At 41.9% G+C, this 26,049-nt stretch overlaps 1 long non-coding RNA gene across 1 annotated transcript in view; it reads left to right on the forward strand.

Moving 5' to 3' along the window:
• Positions 1 to 469: 469 nt before the first annotated feature.
• The window catches only part of LOC148057237 (uncharacterized), a 65,727-nt gene continuing 40,147 nt past the window's right edge, over positions 470 to 26,049 (forward strand). The window contains exons 1-2 of the long non-coding RNA XR_015699292.1: positions 470 to 789; positions 3,989 to 4,131. This is a non-coding gene — a long non-coding RNA (uncharacterized LOC148057237). The remainder of the gene's footprint in view (positions 790 to 3,988; positions 4,132 to 26,049) is intronic.

A 26,049-nucleotide genomic window follows, 5' to 3' on the forward strand; every position in this document is an offset into this window, starting at 1 on the left:
TGTTTGGTTTTGTGGTGGTTTTTTTTTTCCCTTTCCACAAATTGTTTGGAGACAGATCAGTCTCAGGAAATGTTGATGTGTCTGAAGATACTTTACAAGCAGAAAGAAAAATTCATCAGTCACATTACTTGCTCTGAATCATTCTCTCAGCTCTATTACTGACAACTTGGAGTTCATCCAAAGGGTCCACGCTCCATATTGTGTTCAGGAGCAAACATTCTCTAAAGAAATGTTTTTGCATGTTAATGACTCATTTGCCTTCAGTAACCAACTACACGTGTCTATAGAAATCACACCAAGTTTAAGATTCAGTTGCCTAACAGCTTTAATGCAACATCATACATCATATTTTCAGATGCAGCAATCTGTCTCATCCTAATTCTGAGACTGCTAAGAACATCCTTACTAAGTCTATAAATCACAGCGCAGGTGCAGTCATCTGTCACACAAAGGCTGGACTGGAGCTGCATAAGCTTCCTTCACAGCTCTGCCAATGCACCTCAGAACCGACTCCCAGGTAGAACCGACAGAAATCCATCATTCTTTTAATTCATAACATGTATTTTTTATTGTGAGAAGATAGTTTTTCAAAACTTCTGGATGAGCAAAAAAAAAAGTGCTGCTTTGTTTTTTGATAAGGGAAAAAGCCTATCATACAAGGCCCAGGTGCAACAAAACCATCAGGGATTCTTAGTTTTAAAGGAATGGGATCTAAAGGAATGGGGAAATGCTTTACTGGAATGAAGCTGATCAGCATCTCTGGGAACACTCTCCAGAGGGAGGAGAAAGGTAAGCAGGCTGGGAAGGTGAAGACCCTCTTCAATAAATCTCAGTTAGTGTATGGTCCTAGGGGACAACACCCAGCTGCTGCACAGCAGCCCCTTATCTTCCATGACAGCAAGCAGCCTGGGGAGACACATCTCAGGCTCCTCCACTTTAGGTGTATATTGCTGCAGAAGGCAGTTTTGCTCACATTTTAGAGCTGATCTCCATTCTCTGCACAATTTTCTTGAGAGATGGTTTAATATGAGATATTTCTGAGGAACCCAGAATTTATTTATGTTTTGGCAAATATTTTGTTCCCTGTAAAACAGGTTTTGAGTTGTACTGAAACTAAACCCAAATATAAAACCTGCTCTCTGACACACATAGACCAATGATTTGAACCCATTTCTCCATCTCTGGTCAGCTGGCTTTAGGCTAATCAGACAAAGAATCTCTCTTTGCTCCTCTCAGTAGAGCAACTTCATTTCTCATGCTTTACAGAGAGGGTGTCCCATCCAATGCTGTAGAAATTAATGACAGATATTCACCATCAAAGAACTGTGAATAAGGCTCAGCTCACCTATTTGTAATCATTTAATTGAGTCTTCTAGGCATCTGTAGCAGAAAATTCACCCTATAAGGGAAGTCTAAACAGAAATAAAGGGGTTTGTCTGTCTCCATGGGCAGATAATACTCCCACAGATGGTTTCATCTAGGTGAAATATACACCATAAAATACAGGAAACAAAATCTCTAGCCTTATTTCCGAAGATAATAATTAATATAAGGAAGGGATTAAAATGCTCAGCCTCTTTCAGTTATAAGCAAGGAATTACTTTCCCTTTAGATTGCTGTTTCCCCTTGCTGATTTCTGTGATGGAAGTACTCTGGCAGATATGTGGACATACTTTTCCCACACCTTCGTAGCATTCTCCTTTCCCTAGGCAATTCATCTTATGGGTAGAAAAAAGCTTATACTCTTCCTTTCTTTACAGTAGGAATATTTAATGAACAAAAGCAGCTCATATGTATATAATATATTGATCACATCTATACAGCCTAGAGTGGCTCATTTACAGCTATATAATGAGATGTCTTTCAAGCTTCTGGTTTATTCCCTGAAAGAGAATGAAATGTATAATTAGGGTTAATTTTTCATACAACCTTTCTGGAATATTTTTATGTGCAAGATAATAGGTTACTTTCCAAAAAGGAAAAAAGAAAGGTGAGGCAGCAATGAAAATGGAGATTCATGTGTCCTAGAAGTCTTTTTCTAGGTCACTACGGGAGGACAGGACATTACAAAGGCAAAAGAAACGTTTGCAGATTTCTTCAGGAATTCCCAGATGTGTCCTCCCAGCACAGAATACCTCATTATATTCTTGCAGTGTTATGTGCATGTGTGGAGGGTATCAAGGTATTCATACCAGTGCTGGAAACTACTGAACAATTTCTCACATCACATTGTTCATTTCCCTAGACAACAGCCCAGGTCTTATTCTCTGCTAATGTCCTGAATAGTCTGCTAAACACCTGCTATAGCATATGATTAAATTGTACTGTGTTGGCATTAAATCTGCAGTGCCAGGAGGGGCATTGCAGATGTTTCTTTTAAACTAATCAGAAAGGAGAAATATGACACACACAATATAACCAATATCTCCAGTGTACTCTTTCAAGCCCTGACATAGTCACCTCCTGAAAATTTTTTAGTGTGGTGCTTGCAGTAACATCTAGAGGCCACATCCAGAACATATCCAAGGATAATATTTTTCCTTACTCTGAGGCATTATTAATGATTTTCCAGACTCTTTCATATTCAAGATAGAATTTTTGTTATTATTTATTTTAATTTTATTTTGTTTTCAGCCTCTAGTTATTTATTGTTAGTGCCCTGATAAGTCTTACTGGCAATCTTATACGTTAAATAAATATTTAGCCTTAGTAAAATTTTGTTCCATCCAGAGTCTTCTGACGATGTGATGCCCAGGGCATGATTAACTCTGTTGGCAACTGTGTTGACTCTCCTTATCACAGGTTATAACAGGGAAAAAATTGTCTACTATTATACAGCTGGACAAATTATTCCTCATTTGGTTCTACCAGAACATCTATGACATGTAGTTTCATTTGATTCTAAAAGTTAGATCCCAGCTGCAAATTCCAAGTGCTAAAGTTATGGATTTTGTAATCACTCAGCTCAATGCTGTGTAAGTTTTTGGCTTTACCCTTCTGGGATGAAATCTAGGCTCTACTGAAGTCAAAGCCAGGACTCCCTCTGAGTATGTCAGAAACACGGTGTCATTCCCACAGAAGAGTGCAGCAGGAGACAAGCTGAAGTTGCCTGAACTCTGATGTTGCCTCTCCTTTGTTTCCCTCCATGAACAATATCATCTCACCCAAGCAAGGCTTTCATTCCCAGGTGCTTAGAACAGACCAGAGAGGAGGTAGGTGAGTCACCTAGATACATTTACTTTGTTGTATGTATTCAAGCAGAATCATTTGAATCCTTTCCATAATATCTTTGATGCTTCCTTAAGACAGAAAACTTCTCCCACACCCCTGCGAAAGTATTGCAACACACCTCAGTGTACTGTTTCAGGAACAGCCATGATTTATGTCCTCCTAGCAATGTAAGGGCATTAAGCATCAGTAGGGACACCATAATTTTAGCAGGATTCTCAAGTATCATTACTCAAACATGGACTTTCCTAATTCAGGTGTTCAAATGCAGGTGTCAAAGTTATTCCAGAAGTGGTGAGAGACCATAAGAGGTGTGAAGTGGGATCTTTTTAACTAAATGTGACTATCAATAGAGTTAGACTTTTACCTCTGAGCAAGTCACTCTGGGATGCCTTTTCAGTCAGCAGAGAGCTAGTCAGTAGAGTTAATGTAGTTTGTGGCATGATTCATCTCACCCCGACAGACAGAGTTGCATTTGGCCAGATGAATCATACACTAATCTTCATGGACTATATTGATCAGGTCACCATTGACTATAATAAAAGTTTAGGCAAGTGGTAGACACTTAATGTTAGGTCAGATGAATCATCTAACTAGCAGGCTTCCAGTTTAGCCTTCCCAGGGCCATTATCTGAGATCCTCCTAATGCTCCACTAGGAACATCAAGGTCTCTCATTCATCAGAAGAGATAGAGGTACGTCCACATTGATCCACCAGAAATGGGAGGTAAAAGAGATAATGGGGTTATGTCTTTGTCTAGGTGCAGGAAATGTGGAGAATTGTGGAGCGCTTAGCTGACCTTTCTGTGGGTTTTCTGGCTGGACACTAAGCGACCTGAGGCCAGATCTCTACAGTAATGAACGGAAAGGTCCTGTACACTGGACTTAGATAATCATCACAGAGGTGAGTGACTTATCCTTCACCTGCTGCAAGAAACACCAAGTTCATTTTGTAGACTGACCTTCAAAGAGACTCCATGGTCAGGAGGTGCAATGGCAAGAGATTAGTGCTATAATTAGGGTTAGCATCACAGCACCCACTCTGCTGAGAACACACATCAGAATGGTGCATCGATAGCAAAAAAACTAAAGCATTCTAGATATTGTTTAAATGTTTTATTAGATTTCAACCTTTTTAGAAGCAGTTTTTTACCACAGCAGACATTACATAATAACACTTTGAATACCAAATGAAAATATTGCAACGGAACTTTGTAGCAAAATTAAAAATTTAAATATTTGATTCTGCAAATGTCAAAAGGTCAGATTTTTCCTCCTGGGTTTTCCTCTAAAAGAGAATTCCTGAAAAGGAATCTGAAAAACCTGATCTGCAAAGCATTTCAAATCACAGTGTGTTCTGACAGAAGAAGTTTTCATCAAGCTTTTTCTGATCTCCTTTAGTGTTTGCATACTTGTACATCTCTCTTCTTAATATGTAAGCTTGTTAAATTCTTATAAGTTAAAATGAATGTTATTGTTAAGGACAACTTCCAGACCTCCCTCAGGTAGGCTGGCAGCTTGCAAAGCCAGCTTTATTCTGATCTATTTATGTAGCATTTTCATTTTGATTTATTATTATCTGTAGCATTTAAGCAGGACTTGTTCCAAGCAAGTCTATGAGTCTGGGCTTACTGCACTTAGAAGGAGCAGGTGGAGAAAGGAAAGAGTGAAATCTGTCACCAGCTAAGTTAATTCAAGCAGGAGATCTGCAGTTTCTGATTATTCCACACATAAAGGAAATCCAGTCTCTGAGATTAATGGTTACAAATACTTCTATGGATATCAGACATCTAAGAAAAGACCTCACTAGGAGATAGAAGTGCTGGGACAACAGATAAGACTCACAAAGGATGAAATACATAATACTGAAGAAGAGATGAAAGGAAGAGAGAGGCTTTCAGCCCAACTGGATGTTTTTCAGCTTAGAAACAGTACTTCAGGATTTGTGAAGAACTGAAGAAAAGGAAAAAATCAGATTTGTTTGTACTGGAAACATAACTTTAAGTACCACCTACTGAAAATGCCCTCTGAAGTGTAAGATTCATCAATACCATTGATGCCTGGACTAGTATAAGCATAACAGTTCATTTTCCTGGTTCTTCCTTAGCTGCTGCATATCCGCATAGTGCACTCATATGATTAAGAGTGAGAAACAAATATTAAGGTCTGAGCCAGTGCACCAGGACAGAAGGAATAACATTTGTCTGCAGTCTGTCCAACCCAATAAGAATGACATATTTGAGGTTCCATTATACTGATGGCTTTCCCACATTACAATCCCTGGCATAGCTGCCCCAAAACAAAGCACTAGCACAGATAGGCACAACTCCTGCTTGTACAAAGCTTACAGCTGCTCCCGTCGCAGAAAGTAGCAGAGTTCACATCATCTCTGCTGCAGTGGTTCAAGCCATTGCTGCTTTACTAATGCTTTGGAGTGGTGTAGTTTAATGAGCCGATGGTGGCCAGCTGCTAATACCAGGGCAAAGCTCTAACATGAACAGCACCTTCCTTTTGAAACAATGCAAAAATGTAATTTAAAAATAGAGAAAATAAAGCTGCATTGATGAAAGAATAGTCACTAGGTCAGCACTATCTTCTTTCCAGTCATGAGTCTGCACTTGATTTGTGCCAGCAAAGCTCCTGCTTCCAGAATCAGGGTTCATCTCATCACTTAACTCCTTCCAGTCTTATATCTCTCTATTTTTCCTCAGATGTTTGTTGGGTATCAGCAGCTAAGCTTGGAACTGAATATTCAGATGACATTTTGTTTAGAGTAATCGTCTAGGAATCAGGATACATAAACTAGATTTATACTAACAAATTAAATGTGCTTAGGACCATTCTCTGGCACTGAGGCAACTGGGCATTGAAAGGGCTACTCTAAAGTGTCCAAACTACCTCAGTCTCCCGCCATCCAGGAAAGTGTAGCTGCATGGAAACTGCTTATTGGGAATGGTTGCTTGCCTGTGCTAATTGCTGAACTGTGATGAGGAACGGTTTGGGACAGTGCTGGTTTACTAAAAGGATACCAGGAACAATTCCAACAATTTAACAAGGTAGGCAATTGAGTTTCAGTGCCAAGGGACATTTCCTGACTCTGTTTAAATTGCTAGCATAGATGTAGTCTGAAGTTCTCAATTCTTGATGCACACAGGCTTATGCACACATACTTACTTAAGCTATCTACCAACAGCAGTCTCTGTAAGTGAGACCACTTACAGGACTTCAGTGAAGCATTTTGGTCCATGTCCAAAAATCAGGCTATATGTGAGTCAAATATGAAGCTCAGGCCAAATTTTGGAAGTGGGCATCTCAGGAAGCAACCTGATAATAGAGATGCCGAACAGGGAGGTTTCAAGCTGGCTGTCATACTTCAAGGAAAGTCAGGTTTCCCGGTGTGCCTTGGTTGGTGGGAGCTGGGTGCTGTCTACTTTAGGAAGCAGTGCAGTGCTCAGTCTATGCTGAAGACTGAGCTCCCAGTCCTGTACAGCACTTCTGCAGAGGGAAGGGCTTACTCTGGTCCAGCTGTAATCTGGTCCTGAGGGCTGAAAGCTCAGTAATGGTAGGAGTGCGTGAGGGCGTCTTCCAGAGACTGTCTTCCGGTTTGGTTTCACCTGAAACGAATCTGGTTTGCACACCTGAGGACTGCTCCAAGTTTCAAAACACAGGGCAGTAAATGGGGATGATTGGAAGAACTGCTTCAAAACTGCATTTCAGATCCTGATGAAAGTTCTAATGGACACCTATACACATTCAGGTGGTCACTTCCTGAATTTTTGTGCCTAATTTCAAGTGTTATTGTTTCAAGTTATGATCAATCTCTTTGGTTCTTGGTGTATTTTTTTTCCTTGTAAAACACTGTTAATGGTAAGACATGTATAAGACTGATTGAGCATACACACTACAAAAAGCAAAATTTGTATACCTGTAGGATACTTCATTGCTGACTTCACCGTTGCTGTGTTTGATTATTGATACTTAATTATTAATCTAAGCTGTTGTTTCTTTCTCTTGATAATGTAAAAATAGCTTTTTTGAAAAGTATTCTTCAGCTCTTGCAGGAGGTTTGCCAATTAGACAGAGACAGTAGGGCTCACCCAATCTGTGGGGCAGTAGTTCTTTATTTTGATGCTATATACAAACAAAACCAAAAGCCCCTCTAAGTAATTGACAAGGTCAGTTATTTTTTTAATGCAAGGAAATCCCATAAACAATGCTCTGAGAGGGGTCTGTCAGGGTTGCAAGATGTCTCATTGTCGATAAAGACGAAGTGCATAACTGGTTTCTGACTTTCTGATTGCAAATGCACGGTGAACCAACAGTGCTAACGGGGGCCTACAGACCCCTTACTGACACTTTTTCTGAAAATAAGCATTCATTTTTGATGTACAGCTGCTCCATGACAGCACCTTAGGAGTGTATGGATGGAGCTGCTCTCTTCCAAGATCTAACTCATTGACTGCCTGGCAACTGTCATGGGTAAGAGGCTGCAGCCCTGGTGGAAGGAATCAGCTGCCAAAAAGGCTGGTGCTTTCCCCTGACCATGAAAACTTCTATTAAATTATTGCTATAAAAATATGCAATCAGCAGAAGAAAGGTGTGCATACTTCAGTCTCTGAGACATAAGTTGAAAGTCCCACCTGTCAACCAGCTATCCTCTAGACTGAAAGGGTGGCTCAGACTATGGGGCTTATTTTGATTCTTGGATCCTTGGTCTCTTTTTCAGGTCATAGTTGTAATAAAACATTGTAAATGACAGTTGACACTTAGAGGTGATCATAGGTCTTGGCTAATCAGGGAGGTCCCGGTTGACTGGAGGCTATCAAATGTGATACTTATCTACAAGTAGGGCCAGAAGGAGGATCCAGGGCACTACAGGCCTGTCAGCCTGACCTCGGTCCCAGGGAAGGCCATGGAGCAAATCGTCTTGAGTGCCATCACACGGCACGTACAGGACAACCTCATGATCAGGCCCAGTCAGAATGGGTTTATGAAATACAGGTCCTGCTTGACTAACCTGGTCTCCTTCTATGACAAGGTGACACACTAGGTGGATGAGGGGAAGGCTGTGGATGTTGTCTACTTGGACTTTATGAAAGCCTTTGATACCATTTCCCTCAACATTCTTCTGCAGAAACTGGCTGCTCATGGTTTGGACAGGCGTAATCTTCACTAGGTAAAAAACTGGCTGGACAGCCAAGCCCAGAGAGTGGTGGTGAATGGAGTCAAATCCAGTTGGTGGCCCGTCACGAGTGGTGTTCCCCAGGGCTCAGTATTGGGGCCAGTTCTGTTTAGTATCTTCATCAATGATCTGGATGAGGCGATCAAGTGCACAGCTGCCCGAACATGAGCCAGCAGTGTGCCCAGGTGGCCAAGAGGGCCAATGGCATCCTGGCCTATATCAAGAATAGTGTGGCCAGCAGGACGAGGGAGGTGACAGTGCCCCTGTACTCGGCATTGGTGAGGCTGCACCTTGAATACTGTGTTCAGTTTTGGGCCCCTCACTACAAGAAGGACATTGAGGTGCTGGATCGTGTCCAAAGAAGGGCCATGAAGCTGTTAAAGGGTCTGGAGCACAAGTCTTATGAGGAGGAGCTGAGGGAGCTGGGGTTGTTTAGCCTGGAGAAAAGGAGGCTGAGGGGAGACCTTATTGCTCTCTACAACTATCTGAAAGGAGGTTGTAGTAAGGTGGGTGTTGGTCTCTTCTCCCAGGTAACAAGTGATAGAACAAGAGGTAATGGCCTCAAGTTTTGCTAGGGGAGGTTTAGATTGCATATTAGGAAAAGTTTCTTCACCAAAAAAGTTGTCGAGCATTGGAAGAGGCTGCCTGAGGAAGTGTTTGAGTCCCTATCCCTGGAGGTATTCAAAAGATTTGTAGCTGTGGTGCTTAGGGACATAGCTTAATGGTGGTCTTGGCAGTGTTAGGTTTATGATTGGACTTGCGGGTCTTATAGGTCTTTTCCAACCTAGATGTTCCTATGATTCTATGATTTCCCTCTGGTAGCCTTCAGTATCACAAGATTCACAATAAAATTCTGAAAATTATTTGTTTAATTTTAAGTTCATTTGACCTTGTTCCATGCTTACAAGTGATCAGACACTTCAGTGATTCTCTCATTTAGTAGTTATCTTCCCAAACAGTCTGTAGTTATCTCTGCAAGAGCAGATTTTCACCCAAGCATGATCTTCTAGAAACTACTTGGCACATCATTTCTGCTTGGAAATAATAAATACAATACTACTGGGTGGAACTACTCAGAGTAGTAAGCCCTGAAATTGGTAATAAGTGTTTGCAGTTTCACACTTAAATCTTTTTAAGACTGGGTATGTCATTCACACTAGAACAGCCATCTACATCTCTGGGGGCTGAATGAAATAAATGCATAGCAGTTTATGGTTCCTTTTTTTTTCCAGAAGACATCAATTTACTACTTATCCTGGGAAGAAATCAGCATTTTCAAAGGCACAAAGAATGTGCAGACGCTCATCTCTTATTGACATCTTTGAAATGTCGCCATTTAAGTAGGATGATTTACTTAATAGCCATATTTTACTTTCTTCTTTATCAATCAGCTTCATTAAGTCCTTAAAAACATTGCCTCCTCTTAGAATTAATTCTGACAAAAAAAAAAGGGCCAGGGCATTTCAGTCATTACCTCTCAAAACACTGCAGTCACATTAATGTAAGCTACACTGTTTACAGCTGTTACTACAGAACACTGAAGTTTATTTTTATAAGGTTGCTAGGCAGTTAAACCACCTTGAAAGAAAGGAACTATCTGTGTGAAAGCATGTACAACAAAGTTATTGATGGAATGCTAAATAAAAAAGGAATACGTGAGAGCTAAATCCGGAGATATTTACTGGCGCACTGCTATTGTATTCCAGCAACACTGACATTTCAATCTGCAGTTTTCAACAGCCACTGCGATATAATTTAAGCCCCCAAATCAAAACTGTCAATGCTTTTGGACCCAAGAGATGGGGAAAAAGTTGATTTTAAAACAGCATTTTTCTTTCCTCCAACTTTCTATGTCTCAGAAGTACATAGTAATTTGCACTTAGTCTTCCTCTTGGAAGAGGACTTCCTCACTGTCTTTGATGCAAAACTGTAGAAACGCAAGAATAATTTATGTGTGAAGGGACCTTTAGAATTCATCTAGTCCAACTTCTTGTGCAAAGCATGGCCAGCTTTGAAGCAAGATCTGGTCTGAAAACCATCTTTACCACCAGAAGTCCAGCATTGTCTTGAATCAGAAGGGCTGTAATTCACATGAGTATTTCCCACTTACAAATCTCTTAAATTCCATGTTTTTTCTCCTTTTGACATACTTCTTTTTGACCTCCTGTCTGTGCAGAGCATATGGGAATATTAATTCTGGGCAAAGCAAGCAGGAAAAAGCATTGCCATCTACTCTGTACCCCAGCCCCACATTTATATACATTTACAGTAAGACACATGAAAAAAAAAAAAAACCTTTCCCCAGGCCACTCCCAATAAGTTCTCACAGTTCTTTGCTGCAGATAACTTGAATTAAGGGATCATGGTTCACATCTAATATTATATTTGAAAATAAATCTACTAAAACTTGGCTGAAAGGCTCGTAAAGGACTATTTTTAGTACAACAGTAATGTTTTATGTAACAAATATTTCCAACATGGAAGATATAGAAAGTTTAATTTTTAATATTTTTGTGACTTTTTAAATGAAAATTTTTCATTGAAAACCAAACATTGAAAAGAGTTCTATATCAATGTTTTAAGTTAAAAACAACCTTAGATTCTAATTAGTAACATCCATTAACAAGTTTCATAAAAAAAGCAAGACTCAAGGTGTTGGGCCAGTCTAGAATGTAATCTTTGTTTGGGATTTTTGGCTGTTAATGTATCCTCGGGTCATGTTTTTAAATTTTCAGATCCTCAGCTGATTTAATGTTCCATGGAAGACAGTGGAAAAAAGCAGCATGACAATTCCATAAAGGTAGTTCTAACGTTGCCTCTTGTTATTTAAATAAATTGAAAAACAGAAAAAGTGAAAGATTTATTATTTTTTTTAATAATGCCAGGAGTCTAAGGTGTAAATCTTTTAAAGGAAAAACATCCCCTAATGCAAGATGCAGGTTAAAAGGAAAAAAACTTGGCAGTGGTTTGTGCTCAAAGTGCTGCATATACATTTTCTGGTTACAGCTAAACAGCTAAACACAGATCCTACGGAAATGAATAGGAGGTGGCACATAAGTACCTGTAAGAATCCACACCACAGCCCATGATAAAACATCTGGTTTATCATCTGCAGCAGAACCAGTAGAATTAAGTAGTTAATACTTCAAAGTGATACAAAATGTGGCTGTAAATTCGACAGAGCTTTCTACTAGAGACCATGTAAGGACACAATAATAACAGCAAATTGATTCACCTAAACCTTTGCTTTGCATTTGCTATGAGACAGACTTTCCAGTAAACTACTTCAGCTCTCTTCTGCGTTAATAATAACTACCTCACTGGCTGTTGAATGAGCCACACTTACGGACACAGGTGAAAAAAACAGAAAAAAAAGAGAAAAGAAAAAAAGAGAAATATTACAGACACGGGGGAATGTATTCCTTGTTGGAGCTCCCATTTGTTGCAGCTTTATAAAGATATAGAATTTGGGTCAATGTAATACAGCAGATCCATGTAGTGCCTTAATACTATTGTTTTTCTCTTTTATAGCCTGCTGAGATATAAGTGATTGAAAAACAATTCCATTAAAACCAAGTAAATACATTTCCCCCTGGCTTTACTCTCCCCCCCCCCCCCCCCAAAAAAAAAAAAAAAGACCCTGACTGGTTTCGGTCTCATGGGAGAATTAACTGCACAGATTTTATAAAGCTCATTATGCCAGACACTGCCACTACTGAAGTTAATGTCAGAATGACTCCTTTTCCACATCCCCTCCATAAGGATAGTATCTCACTCATTTAGAGGGCAGCACCGCAGGACCTCTCACCCCATGGTCCCACATGCAACCAAGCAGCCTGAGCCGTGATGCCCCATGCACCTCAGTTGTGGGATAGGAAAGCAGCAGTGGTGCTTGCAGCACGTGGCAAACAGACTGCTTGGAGGAGCCCCAGACTCAGAGGAGGCCTGCAAGAAGGTCTCTTCCCAAAGACAGCTAGCATGAAGACCCTTCAACGTCATCTGACGCCCTACACATGCACACGCCCCCCCGCCATGCACATGAACACAATGGTCTTCCTACCATCTAACATTGCATACAGGCTTCTGTCCATCTTCTGCATGGGTTTGAAAAGAAGACGACTGCAATTTTTTTTCACTTTCATGATGCACCTTAGCAGCCTTCCCTGTTTGGACAGCCCATCCCCATAGTCACTGTGCAATTAGGATTTTATCCGAGTGGACGGGTTCCCTGCTCTGGCTCTGGCTGGTCACTTCTGAACCGTTTCTGCAGCACTCAGTTCCACGATGAGCTGTGAGTGGGGCAATTGCAATGTAACTTGTAAATAGCCATTGTGTTTTCACTGTGATTAAAGTCTCAGCATTTCTGAAGTTTTACAGATTTCATGCAAATATTGATAGTTGTAAAAATATTAAAAAGCCAAATTGTAAATTTCACAGTTCATGAGGTTTTTCCTCTAATAAAATAATTTATCTGCATATGAAAAGAGGAACATTCCTTTCCTCAGAAATAGCCTTCTCTGGGTCTCAAAACCCCTGAATGCCATCAGCTGAAGACTGAAACAAAAATAAAGACGCAGAAATCTCAAACTTTACTTCGAAATCTCACCCTAAGGTAAAATTAGTCCACTCTGCTGTCACAGAAGCCAAGGGAGGTCAGACACTAATTCCCCAGGTATGAGACAGATCGTGATTGCTGTGACAACATTCACAACATGCTGGGTTTTGTCTTTTTATAGGTTATTATTTCTCTTAATGTCATGCACTACAATCTTTTTAAAAATGCAGCACCTGCATCATGCAGAAACTGCTACCTTGGGGGAGCTGGGGTCTCTGGTCACCACCAGGCTTCATCATTTGCGTTCTCTGGTCCATCGCTTCAGTCGTTGTAGCATCAAAAGGCAAAGCAAGGGAGGAGGCGAGGGAGGAGACCTTTTCTGTGTGTCTGCCAGCTAGCATAAAATGTGAGCCATCTCTCTCCACTCCTTGGGTGATAACACAGGTGGTTGTAGATCTTCATCTTTCCACTTTCTGCTGCAGAGGGCCCTGGCTTCACAGCCGTAAATCAGGCAAGGTGCAGTGCTTGACTCTTCCTACCCCTCTGCCATGCCTTTTCTGTAATTCAGATCAATCACTTGAAGTGTCCATAGAGCTAGTTTACTGCTCCAGATGCTGCCAAAGCAAATGACTCATGGGCAAAATTAAGGACATTTGGTCATAAGAAGCTGTTGCTCTTGCCTATTGCATGTAAACAGATCTGGATATGCCTATACAAGAAACCTGGTTTTGTGGTTTAACCCCAGTAGGCAGCTCAGCCCCACACAGCTGCTCGCTGACTTGCCCCAGTGGGATGAGGGAGAGAAGTAGAAGGGTAAAAGTGAGAAAACTCATGGGTTGAGATAAAGACAGTTTAATAGGCAGAGCAAAAGCTGTGCACACAAGCAAAGAAAAACAAGGAATTCATTCACTACTTCCCATCTGCAGGCAGGTGTTCAGCCATCTCCAGGAAAGCAGGGCTCCGTCATGCATAACAGTTACTTGGGAAGACAAACGTCATCGCTCTGAATGTCCCACTCTTTCTTCTTCTTCCCCGAGCTTTACATGCTGAGCATGATGTCATATGGGATGGAAAATCCCTTTGGTCAGTTGGGGTCAGCTGTGTCCCCTCTCAGCTTCTTGTGCACCCACAGCCTACTTGCTGGTGGGGTGGTGTGAGGAGCAGGAAAGGCCTTGACTCTGTGTAAGCACTGCTCAGCAGTAACGAAAACATCTCTGTATTATCAACACTGTTTTCAGCACAAATCCAAAACAGAGTACCATACAAGCTGCTATAAAGAATTTTAATTCTATCCCATCCAAGAGCAGTACACCTGGCCATATGTTTTTGCAAGTCATTAGTTTAAAGAGACATGCCTGAAAAAAAAGAAGCAACATGCCTGGGATGGGGTAACAATGCAGGAGCATGCATTGGCCCCTCTGTGTCAAGCTTTCAGCAGGAGTATCTATTCAGTTTGTAAAACAGCCATCAAGCAGCCATAAATGCAAATAAACCAGCATTTTTCTTTTTTCAGATATAAAGGAGGAGCCCTATGAAAATGTCAAAATGTCGCTATGTACCTGATGTCCCCGACCCCTCCTCAAGCTCTAAACTTCAAATGGTCCATATGGATTTCCCTAGGTCAGACTGGACTACGAATTTCAGGTGGGGCAAATACAACACTATTAATCACACCATTTTCTGTGTAAAGGACGTACCAACTTCCTTTAGTTCCGGGCAAATAATGCGGCAACTTCAGCTGCTGGAAGGAACCCATGACCCTTTCATTCATGGCCCAGATCTGCTGACAAAATCAGCATTGACAGAAATAGGTATTTTGTATGTCCACTGATGTCATAATCAAGCCTGAATAGCAATTAGATTTATTTTTTTCTTTTCTCATTGCACTTGGCAGACTGAGGATGCTGACTGAAGCCAGCTTTTAGAAAGGTGAGGAAAATAGTTGGCCTTGTCACAACTCACCGGTCAGCCAATGTTCCACGCCATTTTTTAATGTTAATCTGGGATGTCCATCCCCAGATGTGAATTTCTGAAAATTCATATATCCTGGCAGTGCTTTCTCCAGATTCCTCAGCTAAGATGCTGAAACTAGTGAGGGAAATACACACCATAAATTAAATCACACTGAATACTAAGCTAGGACTTTGGGAGTTTGCTCAGGTCTATTGGAATATTTATGTAGCACAAAGATGTTCAATAATGCTCAGGGTTTATATATATTACTACTGAGCCTGACATTCTTGATTTGAGTGTAAACATGGGATGTATCCTCCCACAGCCAAAGAAATAATGAGTCCAACTGGAAACATGAAATCAGCTTACAGGGCCAGATGCTCAGCTGCAGCAAAATAAGATCTCTTTTAATGAAATATGCAGAGTTATGTTATTTTGGACCAAAGTATTTCAGGACTTTAATGTTTGTTAGTATAACATAATAACAGCAAATGTCTCTGGGCAGCTGGCATAAATTATAGTAGTTTCAACCTTCATAGGATCTGTCTTACGAGGTCGCTTTTCTCTAGCTGGCTTTACAAACCCACCACCACTAAAGAGAAGGTAAACAAGAGTTTATCCTGCTTCCAATTTTGCCAGTGAAATAACCTTTCTCTTACACCCTGAGAAACTGATATAGCTAGAAGTAGCATTGGAAGCAGAAAATGCTGTTTATTTTCCAGTTCCAGGAAGAGTTTGCAAAGCCAGCATCTTAAAGGAAAAAAAAAAAAGCAACAACAAAAAAAACACCCCAGGTTTTAACTTGTAAACTGAGCACATCTCATATGTAATTAGGAAGTGCAAATAAATTAACTTTATAACCTAAGGGCGACATTTTTAAAGATTATAAATCATCTGCCTGAGATCTTTTGGAGAGATGAAGACTATCCCAGGAGAAGAGATGAACCTTTTCCTCCCCCTTACATGGAAATATTTCAAAACAAACCACACAGGAACACACACTATCTTGTCTTGGAAAAAGGTTGACCAGCAAGCTAACAGTTTTTCCACTCTCTTAATTTCCTGCTTGAATATCTTAATCTCAGAAGAGCACACATCCGCAAAGGTATGGTTTTATGTGGTTATGAAATTAGTGTTACTCACTGACTTCCTGAATACCATCCACTTTCTTATCTTTATTTCTATATAATATGAAATGACAAGCCCTGAGCAAGTCATTACTATTTGATGATTATGAATTAGCTGACCTCAGGCCACAGAGAAAGGTAGCATTGTCTGGCAGACCGCAAGGTGTTTTAGACAACACACATATCGTAATGTTCTGATCTGCAGCTGGACATTTCTGCTAGCTTAGTAGTCAGGTGTTTCATCTTTCCAAAAAAGAAATGTTCACCTAAGGAAAAAAGAGGAGACCTCTTTCCACACTTAGCAAAGCAATACTATTTGCTAGAGGCTATCAGTGCAATCAGAGCTTTATTCTCTTCTGCTGACTGCTATAAAAAAACTTCTAATGCAGGAAACATTAAGAAAGCCCATTTCAAGTATAATGGAGCATAGGCTAAATCAAATACCAAGTGCTGCACAGTATAAATTCCTGTCTGCTTCCAGAAAACAAGTAAGGGACCACCAACATTTCCATGAATCCCTACAGGGGATGCAAGTCAGCAGCAACAACATCTCCAAAGCAGAAGTAAAGTATCCCCCTCCTCTCCTCCTTTCTACTTCTTACACCTTTAACATGTCCAAAGCAGCCCTTTCCCTGCAAAATCCTCCTTCCAGAGTTTGGAAGAGACCAAAGAAATAAACCTGAGTCTGAAGCAGCCCTGCAGGTTTAAGCCACTTAAAGGACTAAAATCTAGCCCCTCTCCATTTATTCTTATATTGTTTTATTTCATCTCAGGTAATCGATATGTTTCTGTGTCTTGCAGGCCATGCTGCAGCAGCTGGCACAGCTCTGCACTGTGAGTGGGAGGGATGGCTGAGGCTCTGAGCAGGGCTTGGGCAGACTCAGCTGTCAAATACAGCACATCCAAGGCCCATCTGCCAGACCTTCCCAAGAAGCATTGGCCAACAGAGACAGAGAGCAAAGAAGGAAAAGAGGTCATACCTTGCCATTACCTTTTGTAGGGGATATAAGGAGAAATGAGCCTCTTTCCTTGGGGGAAAGATGGAAATGCTTGAAACTGTCCATTCATTGCAAGGAAGGGGACAAGAGAGACTGTGAGCCCTGTTCTTTCAGAAGGAAACCTTGAGAAACCCCTCATGGCGTAGGTGATGTGAAGTAGGTTGAATACGCCTCCTCCCTCCTACTTCTTCCAGACAGAGAGGAGGAGAGATTAAATTTACAGTGTGGTTGCTCTGAAAGCGTGGGACATTGAGATGCCCCTAAGATGTCAGAAGCTGTCTACATGGTACATTGTGGGCAGATGCATGGAAAAGATGAGTCAGTTCCCATGCAAAAGCTGTGTAATGGCAAAATAAATTCATTCTGCTTTGCTGAGAGGCAAACTTTGTGAAGGCTGCATGCATTGGCTCAGGGTCAGTGCCCTGCTGTTGGGAGCACACCGTTGGCTGATGTCCCAGCACAGACAGAGTGTCCTGGCATTTGTCTGTAATGTGGTGTGGAGGTACACCTGACAAATGGATTAGTCTCCAGGGATGTCCATATAGACATCAATGAACTTGCTGAAGACAGCATTGGAGGCTGTTGAAGAGTGCGATTTCTTGAAACAACCATTTATTTGAACTGGTCTAAACTTCCAGTTTCCATGAATTAGTAGTTTCTATATATTTTAGCACATGTGATTTTGTGCATCTTCTGTAATTGTAGCTTTGCACCTGCTTTTGTAACTCTGGTTCTCCTACTCTTTAATCTGATTTTGCAAGGTCGCCAATGGATCTGTCACAGGTCACAGAGATCATTGCTTCATTTTGGGAAGCACAGTAAGTAGAAGGAAGTTGGAAAGAAGCAATATTCAATATTCCTGCATCATTAGACTAAGCCAAAATACAATGTGGTTTCTGCAGCGTAATCTCAGCCTGACATTGCTGCCATTTTAATAATCACCCATCAGTAGTGAGAGGGCCTGAGTGAAATTAATTGGTTTTCTCATCAAATTTTAAGTAGATCAGTGCCAAGGCTTGAAAACAACCATCAAATCCAGCAAAAAGTTTCCCTGAATAAAAGGCATAGCTGATAGTCCAGAAGAAAAACTGTGAAAAATTAAATGGGTCTTTTTGCCCTCTTTTGTGTAGTAGATTTGCAACACAAGCCTGCAGGGAGGATGGTCTCTGTGAACTTCAGCTGAAGGAGAACAGAGCATCTAACTTCAGAACTGCAAATCTGGTACAGTTCATTCATGCTCAGGTCACGCAAAATGTTTATCAACATTTATGTGATGCCAACAGAAACAACAAGGAACCTCATGCACAGTGAGGAGCTTTTACCAAATTTGTTGTGCTGCCTATTGCAAAAATGTCACAGTAATTCCTCTTCACAGAAGAGTGTCAAAGACTACCTGGAACAGAGGTAGGATTGCAAGGACCCTTTTTCTGGGCTTCCTGCCATTGTCAAGCCTCTCAGGTGGGAGCTCATCAGGCCACTGCCATAACGCTGAAGGGTAGCATAAAAGGGATTTGAACTGCCTTCTACTTTCAGAGATGGGGGTGCAAGATGCTTCATCCATTCTCTCCCTCCTGTCCCTTGACTTGTCTAGCTGAACCAAACAACCCCTGCCCTTTGGGACAGAGTAGGTTGCACTTGTTAAGAAAGGGATATTATTTAGATACTTGTCCTGATAAAGAGGTTCCCACCAGCTCTTAATTACTTCCCATCCTGCCCTTCTCCACTGTGGTATTCCAGCTCCTCAGATTGGCTGGTGCAAGCATTCATGGGACCATGCTCTAGATGGCATCAGTGAAATGAGTAAAACCAAATTAATAAATGAGACATGGGATTGTAGTAACATTCAAATGGGAAGCAAAGTGAACTCAGGAGCAATGAGGATCCACTGCTCACTACAGCTCTCCACCGGGTCTGCAGCTTTAGCTGTAGCACCTCAAGAAGGAAGTCACTCCTTGATCACCCCTCCCTTAAGTTATAATGGCAACTACACCAGCCTGTACCAGTTTCACACAGCGTGCTTATCCTAATCATACTGCAGCAACACCCCGAGCTCAGTTGAAGCCTCTTGGTGTTACTGTAATTCAGCTAATCAATGCTAATTTTAGTCAGTTGTTCCTGTGTATCCTAGAGAATGGAGTGACTATTCATTAGCTTTGGTGTGTACTTTGAAAACAGCTACAAATTAAAACTCTTTTAAAATGCAAAATGTTATTTGCCTACGTGCTGCTTTCATTGAGCAAACAGAAGTTAAGGGCGAGGATGAAAGAGACTGCTGTACATCAATTGCATAAGAATGAGATCTAGCATCTATATGTCACAGTGCCAGTCCCTCCAGCATGCCTGGCTGTAGCCCCATTCATGGCAAGGTGGCCTTTATCAACAGTGTGCAAGGGTACAGCCTGAGTGGGCAAATGCAGTCCATGGTGTTACGAAATAAAGTTCAGGTCTTGATCTCAGACTTCAGTGTTTGATATGGTGGTGCAGATCCCACGGGACATGGATTCCTGTGTAAACATGTAAATTCAATATGGTAGTGCCTGTAATTTCATGCCTCCAGCTCCTGGATCTAGGAAAGATGAGAAGCATTTTCTTCTACATCAGAGGGATGTTACTTCAATTCCAGGGGAAGAGAGTGGTGATCTTAGTGTTGCTGGATTGCACCTCAATTCTTAGTAGCAAAAAGAAGTTGACAACTATGTCCCCCAGTGTGTGGCACAGTGAGCATAGACTTCCAAGTACTTCTTAAAGTCCAAGATGTCCACAGAGTGATATTAAGCCCAGTTTGATTCAAGGCACAGGCAAAACAAAGACTGCACAAAGGTGTTCTGCTCTTGCTGCCAGGGCTCAAGTTAGCAAAAAAGATGTTGCCAAATACCTCAAACATCAAGAACAAACAAGGTTTTCCAGTCTGCTCTTCTTCTTCCCTCTTTTCCTGGAGAACACACCTGATTGCAGGCAATAGCAAAGCCAAGCAGGGAAGAGAAATGAGCTGTAGAATCACTGGCATGCAGCTCAGAAGTGGGTGGAAGTTTGGAAACATGTTTGATGAGCCTCTGTGTATGGCAAGACCTATAGAAAAGAAGGAAGCAACAGCTACCGTGGGATGGGGGCTTGGAGTGACAGGCTTATGTAAGAGTTACAGCAGGGATAAGCTTGATGAGGAACAGACAAAAGCCTGGAAATGCTGATGGCCCCTGTGAAAGAGCGTAAAGCAGTCACATATGGCAATAAAATAGCAGCATGAGATGTGATCCCTGACCTGAAAATGCTTCTCTCATTAAGGCTATTGGCCCAGGAACTGTGAGAGAGTATTTTCCCTATTCCCCTTCCTTGAAGGAGAAAACTAGCATAGCTCAGAGATGCAAGAAGCAATGGTATCAGAAACAAAAGGCTGTACCACCCAAGGAAGATAAAAGGCAGAAGGCAGATTTTCAGCTTATAAATTAACTCTTATCAAGTCATATGTCTGAAAAAAGTATCTCCAGCAAGTGCCTATGCCACAGGGAGGCAGTTACAGCAATGCCTGATGACTTCTTCATAGCATGCGATGGTAGTCTTCCAGAGTCTGACACAAGAGGTTCTGGCCTTAGAGTGAAAGTTACAACAGGTCTCATTTTTACTTTCTCCAATGACTTTGGAAGAGGAAAAATCTATTAAAACCCTTCTTCTTAGCAATGTGAAGCACTGTGTTGCAATCTAGAGCCTTTGTGAAATGCCAGTGCAACTTGAGAATAAGCCTGAGTTGCTGTGCTCCAGAGGCAGGTTGTAAAGATCCCCCTTTTGGATAACACTATCAACGTGATGGGTCTAACCAATTTATGTGTGATTTGTGCCCTTCAATGACATTAATTAGTGGGCTGTGTGTACCAACATATTTAAGTCTTGAGTTCCCTGAATATTGTAGCTTCAGAAGCTGGCTGAAGCACATAGGCTGATGACATGGTGTAAACTTCTGAGTCCCTGGATCTGGTCTTTTCAGAAAGGTGCAGTAACAACAACAAATTCTTTTTTGAATGGATCTTATTTTCCAAATTCAACATGAGCTGAAATATCCGCATAAACACAGTATATCAGCAGGCATCTGCTAAACATGCCAGAACTGCAGCCTTCCTACCTGCTGGGCAGGAATTTGAGGCAGCCTCATTGCCACTTGATGCCCTTACCTCAGCCCAAAGGGTCTGTGTTTTCTGGTGTACCCGCTGCCTGGATATACAGCCCTTCTGATGTCAGGCAAGCTTTTGAAAAGACCAACAGAGGAGGTGCTTTGCAGCCTCCAAGTCTCGCTTGAAGCACACATTTTTCTTCTGGAAAGGCATAAGGTGTCGCGACTCATATTAGCAGGGAAAACACCTTTTCCTTTTCTGTTTAGGTAGGAACAATTACAGTGTATGAGAGAAGAAAGAAGCATCATCTGTGATATGAACCAGCCATCCACAAGCCAGCTCTGATCCACAAACTGTGTTAGTTCAGTGTTGTACCCAAGACAACCAGCTTTGCTAAGAGTTTTGCCACCAACACGACTACACAGCCTCCATCCCAGAGTGAGCTTCATCCCAAGCTGTTTGAAACTCTGCCAGAACGAGCTCCCACCTGCCTGTGTGCGTACACTGCACAGTGAAACCTTCCCACACAGGGCCCACCCAAAGTTTGAGGAAACAAAGGCTTCAGTTTGGAGTATTCTTTCCCATGTTCAGCTTCATTTATGATGAAGTGAGATCTAGAATGATGTTGTAGATAAAATAATGGCATTTCATGTTTAAAAGCATTTTCTGAGCTATATAAAAACTGTAAAAGCAATTGCTTACTCTTTATCTGATCCTATTAAGGATTATCTGGTTCCTTCCAAGTGACTTTATTTTTTGAGCAGCTTTTTGGAGGAAGAAGGTAGGGGAAGAAATAAAACAACTGTCTTTTATCTGTCCAGGTAATCATTAGTCAGAACAGGTGACCCCATAAACCACCATTAAAGAATTTTCAGAAAGAGCGAGATCTATTCATCCCATTCACATGATCTACTCTCAGATATGGTAAGTTCAGAAATTTCACAGAACAAAAGTATCACACAGCCGTTCTAAACAATATTCACCAATCCAAGATAAAGCACTTCAGCTCTACTTAAAAATCAGAGCCAGGAACACACTGTTAGTACCATTGTAAAGCAGAAAAGTCCATTACAACATGATTCTTTTTAACATCCTGTTTTCATTTCTTCCCTGCTTTGTATACATGTAGTGTTTGCTTGTTTATAATGTCAGCAAGATAGTGCTCCTTGGGGAAAAGAAAGGGGAAAATGCACCAAATCTGGCACATCAAATCTTTCACACACATATGCATCTCGTTAGCGCTGTGGGGCAGGAATTTTCTCATGTGCTGAGGACCAAGAGGTCCTTGTGCTGGCACAATACTTTGAGGGAGAGGAGACTGAACCAAAACTTGGAGGCCATTCTACGGCCATTCCTAAGGCAATAATTCAAATGATTATTTTCTCCTCACCTCTATTCCTTCATCACAGCTTCTGCCTTTGTTTGGTGATCATAAACCTTTTCCAAGTTCACTGTGTCAGCCTCAAAGGAAAACCATTCCACCCATTAATCAGAAAAGTAGAGAAGCCAGTGAGGTATTTTTGAGGGGAAAACCCCTTCCTGAACAGCTATCCAAAGGAACAGAATCACACAGGTCTTATTTATAAAGGTGATTGTTAGGTGTGTGAAAATGCAGAAATAGGGCAGCAAAACTTATTTTCCAGTGAACACAAGTTTTGTTTCTTGCTGTGGATTCTGCAGGGCAAAATGTAGTTAAGAATCTCTCATTGGAGAAATTGTTTCTCAGTGTGCAACTCAGTGCTCTGGTGCATCTCAGGAGAACGGAGGACATGTACAAGGCCTACATAAAGCAAATAAAATGTTGTTAAGACCCCTGCTACAAAGGCTGTGAAACTGATGTAAAAATGGCACTTTTTACTCATGCCAACTTTGTGAGCCATTTAGTTTCACCATAAACCCTTTTTCACTGACCTACTAACAATTAAATAAGTTGCAGTAACGCTACAATTTTCTAGGACGTGGAGTAGCAATCTACATGATCAAAACAAAGCTCAGACACTTTGCTCAGTGCCAACCAATTCCCTCTGGACTTATGGAGAGGCAAAGCTCTGGGTGAGGCTCATGCCTTCTGCTCTCACTGTAGATCACAGAGATTTCACCTACTAATAAGGATTCCTCTTCAGAAGCTGATGAAGACTAGGGGATCAAGCCAAATCAATACCTCTTTTCTTGTCCTTCTCTCACATTCCCTTGGGAGCCTGGTACCTCCCCCAGACTGGTGCCTCCCCAGCCATCACCTTATCCTGGCACCCTCTGTATCACCATCCTGGCAGGAATCCCTTGCCCTTCTGAGCCAGGATGGTGGGATAAGGACCATTTTATTAGTAGCTGTCCTGATTTAAAATAAGGAAATTATCTAAGGTCCCATTTGTCTCCCTCTGTCTTTCTTCCCCTGTTCTATCACAAGTAGGCCTACATTTGCCATCTCCTTTCTCTGATTTGAAGTTGAAAAAGGTGGAGGTTTCTCCTGGAAAGAGCTTCCACGCATTCACTGAACACTTCCACCTCCCTAAGAGGGGCAGAGCAGTTCTTGCAACATCAGAGAAGAGTATTTAAGCTGCATCTATGGCTCACCAAGACCTGTCAGATAAATAAGATGTGAAAGCAAAGGCCCTTTGTATTCCCAGGACGTCTTCCTGACCTGGACAAGAAAACAAGGGGCATGAACACAGGTGAGATAACACCACCTTGATTAAGGCTCCTGATGACCAACAGGAACTTCACAAATGTATTTGACATTTGTAACATCTTTTATTCACTGCTAACCTTCAAGAAGCTTCTTCACTTCTGCTGCAGTGCTTATGTGCCCCTTCCCTTGCTATCTCTGTCCCCGTAGTAAGTGTGCACCTAGCAATTTACCTAACAGCGCCTGGAATTGCTCTTCACAAAAGGAGGCTGCATTTTCACTTTGCGTAGAGTTTGCTTTAATCAGAGGCTTCAGCGTGAAAGCCTACACACACCTCCCTTGCAGCTTACAGATGTGCTGGGAAACTCATTCAATTCTTTGAACATCCATTGTGGCTCAGGGCTACGGTCAAGCACCCTTAATGAAAAGCTGTTTGTGCAATCTATTTCCTGCTGATAACCATGAACACCTCCTTGAAAAATAAACACAGTAAAATAAAAATCCCAGGAAGCTGTCAAGCCTACTCCCCAGTTTCTAGACTCTTCCATGGTAACTGAACTTAGAAAATTATAAAATCCACCTCAGAGCATCCAGAAGCCTCAAGTGAATGATGACTGCAAAGTGCCTCCGTTAAGATGGAACTGTTTGTGTTGGGCAGTTTGTGCATTTTCCCACCGCAGAATAGTTTCCAAGGATGGTAAAAGAAAAGTGTTTATATTTTCCTTTCTCTCTTCTCCTCTCATGCCTTTCAACAACCCATATCACAACTGCTTAACTCCAAACAGGACCAGCATTGGGTTCCTCAGAGCTGTGGCACTTCCTACAACAGTTTCATGCATATGGACATCTGATTAATTTTTCTGCTTAGCCAAAGGCAAAGGATGAGATATACACTCATCTGAGTGTACTCACTTTGAGTTGCATTGAATGGGAAGCATTATTGTACATGCAGTGACAAGCAGAAATCTTCCCTCAGTCCTGTACAAGCCTTACAATTTGCCTGAGGCACCAGTGCTAGAACAGCTTTCTGTCTGTGTGTGAACAGCTTTTCTGCCCTGTGTTCCCCAGGGCTCAGTATTGGGGCCAGTTCTGTTTAAAATCTTTATCAATGATCATGATAAGGGGATTGAGTGCACCCTCAGTAAGTCTGCAGATGACACCAAGTTGGCCGGGAGTGTTGATCTCCTGGAGGGTAGGAAGGCCCTGCAGAGGGACCTGGACAGGCTGGATTGATGGGCCAGGGCCAATTGTATGAGATTCAACAAGGCTCAGTGCCAGGTCCTGCACTTGGGTCACAACAACCCCATGCAATGCTACAGGTTTGGGGAGGAGTGGCTGGAGAGCTGCCTGGTAGAAAAGGACCTGGGGGTGTTAGTTCACAGCCACCTGAACATGAGCCAGCAGTGTGCCCAGGTGGCCAAGAGGGCCAATGGCATCCTGGCTTGCATCAGGAATAGTGTGGCCAGCAGGACCAGGGAGGTGATAGCGCCCCTGTACTCGGCACTGGTGAGGCCGCACCTTGAGTACTGTGTTCAGTGTTGGGCCCCTCACTACAAGAAGGACATCGAGGTGCTGGAGCGTGTCCAGAGAAGGGCAATGAAGCTGGTGAAGGGTCTGGAGCACAAGTCTTATGAGGAGCGGCTGAGGGAACTGGGGTTGTTTAGCCTGGAGAAGAGGAGGCTGAGGGAAGACCTTATGGCTCTCTACAACTACCTGAAAGGAGGTTGTAGCGAGGTAGGGGCCAGTCTTTTCTCCCTAGTAACAAGTGATAGGATGAGAGGAAATGGCCTCAAGCTGCGCCAGGGGAGGTTTAGGTTGGATCTTAGGAAAAACTTCTTCACAGAGAGAGTGGTTAGGCATTGGAACAGGCTGCCCAGGGAAGTGGTGCAATCACAGTCCCTGGAAGTATTCAAAAAACGTGTGGATGTGGTGCTTAGGGACACGGTTTAGAGGTGGACCAGGCAGTTAGGTTAATGGTTGGACTCGATGGTCTCAAAGGTCCTTTCCAACCTAAAAGATTCTATAATTCCATGATTGTGTCACGACATCCTCAGGAAAATACAGCATTGCGATGTATAGGGAACATGGACTTTGGCAAGCAGGTCATGTTAAAAAATGGAGTCTCCAGCACCCTCTCACTAGTCAAACCCCCTTCTGTCTAAACTCTGAGGTTGCATGAGAACACACCCTTTTGTCTTCAAGTCTCTCTAACTTATCAAAGATTTTTGGAAAGCATGAGAGGAAGCTCTCCTAATGAAACAACTTCAAAACTTGAGTC

The sequence above is a fragment of the Nipponia nippon genome, unplaced genomic scaffold (genome assembly GCF_047370975.1).
Source record: "Nipponia nippon isolate SJK-2023a ecotype South Korea unplaced genomic scaffold, ASM4737097v1 scaffold_1, whole genome shotgun sequence".
Taxonomy (NCBI): domain Eukaryota; kingdom Metazoa; phylum Chordata; class Aves; order Pelecaniformes; family Threskiornithidae; genus Nipponia; species Nipponia nippon.